This window comes from Stenella coeruleoalba (assembly GCF_951394435.1).
Source record: "Stenella coeruleoalba genome assembly, chromosome: 13".
Lineage (NCBI taxonomy): Eukaryota > Metazoa > Chordata > Mammalia > Artiodactyla > Delphinidae > Stenella > Stenella coeruleoalba.
Window position 1 is genome coordinate 70,737,358 of NC_137159.1, and position 9,846 is coordinate 70,747,203.

General features: G+C 47.4%; 1 long non-coding RNA gene across 2 annotated transcripts; it reads left to right on the forward strand.

The window, feature by feature from the left end:
* The first annotated feature begins 261 nt into the window (after positions 1–261).
* LOC307196209 lies at positions 262–9,149 on the forward strand. Of its 2 annotated transcripts, none has more exons than XR_013831071.1 (3): positions 262–780; positions 2,544–2,717; positions 3,668–9,149. It is a non-coding gene; the product is annotated as an uncharacterized lncRNA (long non-coding RNA). The 2 variants fall into 2 exon arrangements; XR_013831072.1 differs by having other exon boundaries at positions 2,578–2,717.
* The last annotated feature ends 697 nt before the right edge of the window (positions 9,150–9,846 follow it).

Consider the following 9,846-nt stretch of genomic DNA (forward strand, 5'->3'; position numbering starts at 1 on the left):
CTTAAGTTGTTTCCAATTCTTAGGCACCGTCAATAATGCCGTAAGGAACATTGCTATGCGTATAGCACTTTTATTCTTTTGAACTATTTCATTAGCATAAGTTCCCAGGGAGTGGGAGCATCGGGTATAAGGAAGGCTGGAGCTTCGTGGCTGTATTGTGTTTTATTAATTTAATGTTATGATACCTTTATTATTGTCTTTTCCAACCTACAGATTGGCTTTCTCCCAAGTGAGTGAAAATTCTCTGCTGTGCCTTTCGGCATTCAGATTCGTAGGAAAAAAACAAGGACACCTCCACCTTCTTCTACCTACACAACTTCACCTGGGATGTGAGTGGCAGAATGCAGGGGCAGCAAAGTTCAGCGAGAAGAGCTGTCACCGGCGTCACCTCCCACGGGGCCTTGGCGGGCGTCCTAGGACCTCGCCAACCCAGCTGGCGCCCACCACCTTCTCCCCGGCGAGACAAAGCAGCAGAGGCGAGGCGGAGCCTGCGACTTTCCGGAAAACGGAGCGGCATTTGCTCCCTCTTCGGGCGCTTCTTTCTGAGCGGCAGAAAGCCATTTCTAGAACACACTGGATTAGGTTAAAAAGCGGTTGAAAAACCGCCGCGTCCTTCGGATGCCGTGTTGGGGGGGTCCTGAGTGACAAGCCCCCACTTCTCCGGGGCGATCGCCGCCTGGGAGGCGCAGCAGGGCAAGCCCTGGGCAGCGGCTCTTCCAGAGCTTTCTGCGGGCCCTGCGTCACCCTCCGGAGTGAGCCGCCGCCGCGGGTGGGCCGCAGGTGAGCGCTTCAAGGGCGGGGCGGGCGGCCCGGGAGACGCCAAGGCCACCGGCTAGACAGCCTGCGGGGCGCCAGGGGCCAACCTTCGCCCGCTGGGGGTGTGTTATTTTATATTATTTTATCTTTATCTTATTTTATTAATTAATTTTATTATTCAAAAATTTGTTATTTTATATTTACTTAAAAATTTTTGTAGGGCCTCCCTGGTGGCGCAGTGGTTGAGAGTCCGCCTGCCGATGCAGGGGACACGGGTTCGTGCCCCGGTCCGGGAGGGTCCTGCATGCCGCGGAGCGGCTGGACCCGTGGGCCATGGCCGTTGAGCCTGCGCGTCTGGAGCCTGTGCTCCGCAACCAGAGAGGCCACAACAGTGAGAGGCCCACATACCGCAAAAAAAAAAAAAAAAAAAAAAAAAATTTGTATTATATTTTATGTTATTAAAAAAATAATTTTATCATTTCACTTTCTTTTTTATATTGTACTTTATTATTATTTGTTTTGTTTTATTTTATTCTTAATATAATTTAAAGTTTTCTTAATTTAATTTGATTGAGGGGGCAGTTAAGATGGCCAGATAAAATACAGGATACCCAGTTAAATTTGAATTTCAGATAAGCAACAGATAGTTTTTCAGTGTCAGTATATCCTGTTTAGTATGCCCTGTGTAGTATATGTATGTCCCAAATATTCTGTCTTGTATTTTTATTTAAATCTGGCAACCCTATTTGCAGTAGAACGCCTTTCTTTGGAGGGAATCTGACTGAGAGCCCCAATAACTCACACAGAGAAAGTGACATATTTTGTGTGGACTTGGGATGGGCAGGAGGCAGGAGTGTGTGTCACCCAGAGCCTCTGTGGCCGGCCTGAGGAGCCCCACTGGACAGAACTGATGTGCCCAAGCTCTCTGTAGGGGCCAGAAAGCAAGATAGCAGGAATCACAGCAGGAACCCAGTACTAGCCTCTGTGGTCAGTTTCTGTCCCCTCAGATTTTATTTTATTTTATTATTATTTTTTAATTAATTAATTTATTTTTGGCTACGTTGGGTCTTCGTTGCTGGCGTGGGCTTTCTCTAACTGCAGCGAGCAGAGGCTACTCTTCACTGCGGTGCAGGGGCTTCTCACTGCGATGGCTTTTCTTGTTGTGGAGCATGGGCTCTAGGCGCGTGGGCTTCAGTAGTTGTGACATGCAGGCTTCAGTAGTTGTGGCTTGCGGGCTCCAGAGCACAGGCGCAGCAGTTGTGGCTCACAGGACCAGTTGCTCCACGGCATGTGGGATCCTCCCAGACCAGGGCTCAAACCCGCGTCCCCTGCATTGGCAGGTGGACCCATAACCACTGCGCCACCAGGGAGGTCCCCCCCTCAGATTTTAGAAGAGGACTAAGTGGCACTGCAGAGGGAACACATTGGATTTTCCCAAACACAGCCTCTGAAAATGTCCCTCGGGCTCATCTCCTGTGAGCCTTAAGCTCTGAGGGTGGGGCCCAGGTTGGTGACTGTGGGATCTGGGCAAGAGACAGACACCTCGGTTTCTCCATCTGTGAAATGGGGCTATGGCCGGGATTACACGAGATGAGTGATGGGAAAGTGCCCGGTGAACTGCAAAGCACAGGTACTCTGCTGTTCGCTTGTACTTTCTCCTGTCAGCTTTACTGCGGTGTAATTCACAGACAGTAACACTCACCGGTTTCAGGCAAACAGTCCACTGAGTCCTGACCTATGTTTATAGTTGTGTGATCACCACAACTGCAAATATCCCTTCCTTTTAGGTCATCAAACATTTGTTGTGCATCCATGCCCTAGGGCGTGCGAGGTACTCTGGACAGAGATGACAGTCCTTTCTGGAGGAACTCAGAGTCTGGTAGAGAAGATGGATCACACATATACCTGTGTGAGAAGCACCCTCTGAAGGGAGCACACCAGGGCATGGGGGGTCCAGCAAGGTATGAGGTTACAATTGTGACTATAACTCCCTAGAGCATTTAACAATCTGGCTGCCTCTAACTCAGCCCATCAAGCTCTCAGTCCCACCCTACAAGCAGCCTGCTGGGTCTTGAATACCCCGTGCACACCTTTTTGTCCTTTTTTATCTGCCAGAAGCTCATTCCTCTTCATGCTTCAAAGCCCAGCTCAAATGTTGCCTCCTCTGAGAAGTCATCCTGATTTTCCCGGTGGTTGTAGGGCAGAGTTTCGACTCCCTGCTCAGTGGATTTGGGGCCTGCAGGTGTTGAAGGTTAGAGGGAGGCCTAGTTGGAAGGGCAGCAGGGTAGGCCAGAGGATCACTTCCTCTAAACGGCAGGTGCCGAGGGCAGGGAGTGTGGGGACCGGGGCTCAGGGATGTGGTGGGGAAGGCTGAGTACCCTTCCTCCTGGACCAAGTCCACCCAGCCAATAAAGTCATGCTTCCCGCCGGGCAGGAACCAGGGTTCGGGCTGTGGGGAGTGAGTGGCGGAGGAGGCAGGTGGTGTACCTGTCAGGAACGGCCTCTGCTTACACACCCTTCTGAATCTAGGGTAGATGGTACCCATGCAAATACTTGTTCAGCAGGTGCCGAAGCTCGTACTTGTGAGGATGTGTAATGGGGGTCGATGGGCAGAGCCGGCTCAGACCCTGCCGTCTTCCCCGAGGTTCCCCCGTGCTCTGTGCCTTTCCCTGCACCAGCTCCATGGGGCGTCTCCCACTTGGAGGCTCTGAGCTCCTAGAGCCAGTGCTGGCACACCGGCTTCCTGGGCTCCTCCAGGCTCTGTCCTCCCAGAGCTGATAGTCTAGTGGCTGTAGGGCAGAAAGGTGAGACAGGAGGGTTGCTGTGGGAGCGCAAAGGGGTTCATTTCTCACCTTCCTTCTGGTCGGCATTGCCTTTTAAGTAAATCTGGAATCCATTTATTTCTTTTCAGCTGCACCGCCGCCATCCCAGCCACCATCATGTCATATCTGGATGGCCAGATGTCTCTCCACAAGCCATGACTTGTGACTTTGGTCAGTTCACTCCATGGCAGCCTGAGTGATCTTAAAACAACAACAACAACAGCAATGAAACAATTTGGTACTATACAAAAGCTAATACACACTTATGGTAAAAATTCAAATAATAAAGGATATATGGTGAAATGTCCAAACCAGATCCCTCTTTCCCTCATCTGCAACCTCCAGACCTACTTTCCAGAGGCAACCGGTTCCTTCCGTGTACTTCCAATTTTTTTCGAGGCATATAAATGCTTTTTTATATGTGTGTGTACATAATTGCCTATGTATGTATACAGGTGTGTATGTATGCAACCTTAAAAAACAAACAATGCAGACTCCCGCACCTTGCATTTTTCACTTGCAAGTGCGCCAGAGCTTTTTCCTACCGCCAAATCCGAGGACTGCTGCCCTATTGTTCCCAGTGATTTGCTCTTATAAAAATCGCTGCGGTGCAATCAGTTCCTAGAAGTGGAATTGCTGGCTTAATGGAGACGTGCAATTAAAATGTTGATACCTTTGCCTCTCAGAATGGCCTTCTGATTTCCATTTCCAGAGTGCGACTTCTCCTCACCCTCATCAACGCTCCCCCATATCTTTGTCACGTGGATAGGTAAAAATTGGCAACTCCTTTTAAATTGTATTTTTAAAATTACGAGTTAGGCTGAGCTTCCAGCATATCTGTTATCCACATGAATCTCTCTTTCTGCTGAGTTGCCTTGCCTGTTCTTTCTGCTGCGTTCTTTATCTTTGGCTTTTGAGTTCCAAGCATTCTTTGTAGTTAAGGAAATAGGCACATTGTCTCTCATATTGTTGCAAATATTTCTCCCAGTTTTCCAATGGTCTTTTGACTTTATTTTTGCCATGAAAGAGTTTTATGCTTTTTAGAATCAAATTAATTAATCCTTTCCTTCTCAGTTTATGGAATTAGTACCATGATTTTCTACTCTGCTGCTGCAGAAGAAATCTATTCATGCTTTCTTCTCATGCTTTCATGGTTTGATTTTTACATTTAAATCTTTGACCCATCTGTAATTTATTTTGATGTGAAGGAGAGAGGTCTAGATCCACATTTAATGGTTTTCCAAATGGCTAGCCATGTTCCCAATACTATTTACTGAGTAATCCATTCCCCCCATGTAGTTCCGGCTTTATCATATTCTAAATTTCCATGTATAGTTGGGTCTACTTCTGGGCTCTGTATTGTGTTCTATTGATCTGTCTGCCTATTCTTGTATGTGTGCCAAATTGCTTTATTTACTCCAGCTTTATCATGTATATATTTTTACCTAGTGAGGTTCTGTTTTAGAAATTTATTGGCCATTTGCACTCGTTTTTTTTCCAGATGAATTTTAATGTTATTTTATCAGTGTAGTGGGTAAGCAGCCTGAAATATGTAATTACAAAGTAATTTAATCACACTGTGGTATGTGGTGTGGAGGGAAGGTACTAGGAGTTGGGGAAGTGTAATATACTGGCCCTATAGTTCAGAAGGTTATATTATATGTATGTGGCAAATGTATAGATAAATTTAAGGAAACTTCACATTTTCACAATACTGTCTTTTTGTTCAAGACAAAATGTGTCTTTCCATTTATTCGAGTCTTCGTTTTTGCTCTTCAGTGAAGTTTACAGCTTTTCTTTAGAAACATAGTACCTACATCTGGGTAAGTGACTTTCTGAATAGTTTGCTCTTTGTGTTACACTTATGAATGGACTCTTCATCCAGTGTATTTTCTTTTTTCTTTTTTCTTTTTTTTTTTTTTTGCGGTACGCGGGCCTCTCACTGTTGTGGCCTCTCCCGTTGCAGAGCACTGGCTCCGGACACGCAGGCTCAGCGGCCATGGCTCACGGGCCCAGCCGCTCCACAGCATGTGGGATCTTCCCGGACCGGGGCACGAACCCGTGTCCCCTGCATCGGCAGGCGGACTCTCAACCACTGCGCCACCAGGGAAGCCCCTGCCTGCCTTTTTCATGGCTGCATCCCCAGCCCCTAGAATAATGCCGGCAGGTGGTATTTAGATAGAAGTCGTGTGCCCTGACTCAGACGTCCAGGACTGAGGACTTGCAGACAGTAAGAAACCCACGCGGGTGGCATGTGGCAGCAGTTCAGCCAGCAGCACCTGACTCTTGCAAAAAAGGAGACTTATCTGCCTCATTCTAATTTCAAGAAGAAGGTGCCCATATACTGGACAAATGGCTGAAGACATTAACTCAGTGGGCTGGCAGAGATTTTTATGAAGTGTGTGTGGCAACATAAGTTATGATAGAAGTGAAGATATCAGGATAAAAAATACAGACTGATTACAGGCAGGGTGTAAGCAGCACAGATACAGTGACTGATTTTTTTTACTTGTTTTGTTCACAGCCATTGCCTGGAACAGTGCCTGGGACATGGTGGGTACTCCGTAGATACTTGATCGAATGAATGAACTAGGCATAAAATTGGCATAAGATTGGAAGTTCCAGTAGCATCAAGGGTATTAAGGTGATGTGATTACTTTTTATTCTCTTGTTTGATGTCTTCCCCGTTGTCTATAACGGAGTTAGGCAACTTGTCGAATGATAAAAATTTTTCTTACGTTTTTTGGGCAAAGCTTTTCCGAGATGGCACCACACTAGGTGGCCACCAGAGGGCAGGGTTGCCCTACTGTCGGGGGCCGTAACCACCAAACCAAGTTTCTTCTAAAACCCTTAAGTCATGTGGAGGTTTAGTTACACACCTGGGGACCTTCCTGGTGACAGGATTCAATCCTATTTCTCCCTCATCCAGCTCTCAGCTCCCCAGATTGGAGGCAAAAGCTTTTGTGTGAAGAACACAACCTGTCCCATTGGGCCCTGCACCTTCTCTGAACCAGCTTTTAATTTATTGAGTGCTGAGCCCCTTCTGAGTGCCGTCTCTGGGATGAGCAGTGAAGAGGACTTGGTTCCTCCACTCACAAAGCTTGTCCCAGGCCTGCTAACCTTCAGATTCACACAGGGAAACTCAGGCCTGGAAAGATGCCAAGCTTGGCAAAAAAAAAAAAAGTCTAGAGCTTAATTTAGCAACCTGTCTTATTTATTTGTGTGTCCATTCAAAAAGAGAGTGGTACTGGTGCGTGTGGCTGGGGCTGGTGGGAGGATTCATTCATTCTCCCCAAATATGCACCAGGTCCCTCTTCTGCACAGACACTGCTCCAGGCACTGGGGAAGCAGCAGACCCTACCCTCGTGAAGCTTACAGTTTGGTGGTGGTGGTGATGGGGGTACAGACAAATAAATACAGAGTGTGAAGGTGGCGATGAGGGCTGTGAAGGAAAACAGGCAGGATAAGGGGGTTGAGAGTGATGGGCTGGTGATGCTGTTTCTATAAAGAAGTCAGGGAAATCTCTGATGAGGTTAATTTTGAGCAGAGACCTTAGTAAAGTGAAGGAGCAGAACTAGTGGCCATCTGGGAGAAAGCAGAAGGGACAGAATGTGCAAAGGCCCTGAGGCAGGAGTGTGCTCAGGTGGGAATGTGTATGTGTGTGTGTGGGGGGGTGCAGGTTCTGGAGAGGTGCAAGATCCCACAGACCCTGTGGGCTGCTGTAGACTTTGCCTTTTGCTCTGAGCTGCTGCACTGAGAATAGTCTGCAGAGGCGCAAGGTGGCAGCAGGGAGACTGGTCATCTGGGTGAGCTGATGGTGGCCTTACACCTGGGACCCTCAGTAAACGCTTGCTGAATCGAACTAAGCTATTCTTATCAGAGCTTGCTTGAAATCATGACCTCCTGACCTGCTACAGAGAATGGAAAAAGCACCACAGGAACAAAACCTCCAAAGGAAAAACTGCCCCAATTGTGGTGGGATAAAAAGGAAGATTTTTTTCCTATTCTCCATCAGGAACCAGAATGCTGAAGGGGAAAGGCTCCTGGCCAGAAATGCCTGGCCAGACCTCGAATTTGGCAGAAGAGCGATCTGAAGCCCAGGGTGGTGAGGTGACTCATCCAAGGTCACACAGCAGCTTAGTGGCCACCTGGGATGCTGGAATGAGGACTCTTGCCCTGCACTGTGTACCTCTTGCTGCTTTGTTCTTTTTCCCAGGCTCTCAGACAGTCCCTTCTCTGCTCCCACAGTATGAATCGCCTCTCGCCTGGGGCTCCGCTCGTGGCTCTGGCTACTCGCCAGCTCAGCCAGGTTGCACCCAGCAGCCCCAGCCTCGCTGTGTTCTCCCAGGACCCTGAGCCGGCTCTGGTCCTCTTTCCACTTGGCAGGCCCCCTGGTTCTCTCACTCCGAATCCAGAACAGAAATAAATTTGATCTGTGACTGACGCTTTCATGCAATGTTGGTGAGAGGGAGAATTTGCAGGATCTATCAAGATTACAAGTGCCATGTCCTTAAACCTAGAATTCCACCTCCAGGGTTTATCCTGTGGAAACGCTGTGACTCTGCACTCTCCTGGGGGCCTCCTCTCTGGCCTTTCCCTCTGCCACCCAAGCTCTCGACGTGGCTGTTTCTGCAGGCACTAGACCTTTGAGGCCTCTCCCCCTCTGTGTGCTCTCTGGGTGTGACTCTCCATTCCCTTGGTTCTAAATGCTGTCTCTACGCTGACTCTCCCTTGGTTAAGACATCTCAGTGGCTCCAGTCTCATTCAGCCAACTGCCTTTTTATTTTTTATTTTTGAGATGTAATTCATGTACCATAAAATTTGCCATTCTGAAGTGTGTATTTCAGTGGTTTTCAGTATATTCACCAGGTTGTGCAGCCATCGCCACTGTATAATTCCAGAACATTTTCATCACCCCAAAAGGAGCCCCGCCTCCACGAGCAGTCACTCTCCGTTACCCTCTCCCGTCAGCCCTAGGCAGCCGCTAATCTATTTTCTGTCTCCATGGATTTGCCTATCCTGTACATTTCCTGTCAATGGAACCATGCAATAGATAGCCTTTGTGTCTGACATTCTTTCACGCAGCATAATGTTTTTGAGGTTCACCCATGTTGTAGCGTGTATCAGTACTTCATTCCTTTTTGCGTCCAAAAGAGGGTTTCATCGTATACCATAGATGTAAACCATATTTTGTTTACCCATTCATCAATGGATAGATATTTGGATCGCTTTCATTTTCTGGCTGTTATGAATAATGTTGCTGTGAACATTTGTGTACAAGTATTTGTGTGCCTATGTTTTCAGTTCCGGCCCATCTCTCTAAAGTTGTAACCCTTCTTCCCCATCCCGCCCTTCTCTCCTGCTTCCTCACCCCTCCCTACACCACCCCCATGGCACTTAGCACTCTGTATCCCACTTTGGATTTTACTGATTTGATTGATTGTCTCCCTTTCTCTCAATAGAATATAAACTGCATTTTTGGCTGTTTTGTTTATTTCTGTATTCCTAGTGCCTTGAACAAGGCCTGGCACCAAAGTAGCTCAGTAGATACGTGTTGAATGAATAAATGAAGGAAGGAAAAACAACTGTTCTGCTTCTCATCTCTTTCTGCTCCTCCAGTTCTCTAACTAACTCAGGGGTAACCACTCACCATTGTTTCCCAGGTAGTTAACTCGGTTTCTCTAAATAACATGCCACTGCTGCCTTGTTTTGATTTATCCATTTTAAACTTCTATCAGCTTCCTCTGACCCTGCTACCTCTTTTCCATTATCCCCAAATTGATGTTTTACATTTAGTTAAATCATTCGGACTATGGAAATATCGTTTGGCGCAAAGACAAATTTGCACTCTCATTATATTTCCTTCCTTAAACACCTTTTTGCTTTTCTTAGAGCTTCTAATTGCCTATGTCATCCCCTGCAATGTTTATTATTATTATCATCATAACTCTGATCATTTAAAAAATTTTTATTTATTTATTTTATTTTTGCCTGCATTGGGTCTTCGTTGCTGCACACGGGCTTTTTCTAGTTGCGGCAAGCGGGGGCCACTCTTCGTCGTGGTGCGTGGGCTTATTGCGGTGGCTTGTCTTGTTGTGGAGCACGGGCTCGAGGAGCGCGGGCCTCAGCAGTTGTAGCACGCAGGCTCAGTAGTTGTGACACACGGCCTTAGTTGCTCCGTGGCATGTGGGATCTTCCTGGACCAGGGTTCGAACCCGTGACCCCTGCATGGGCAGGCAGATTCTTAACCACTGCACCACCAGGGAAG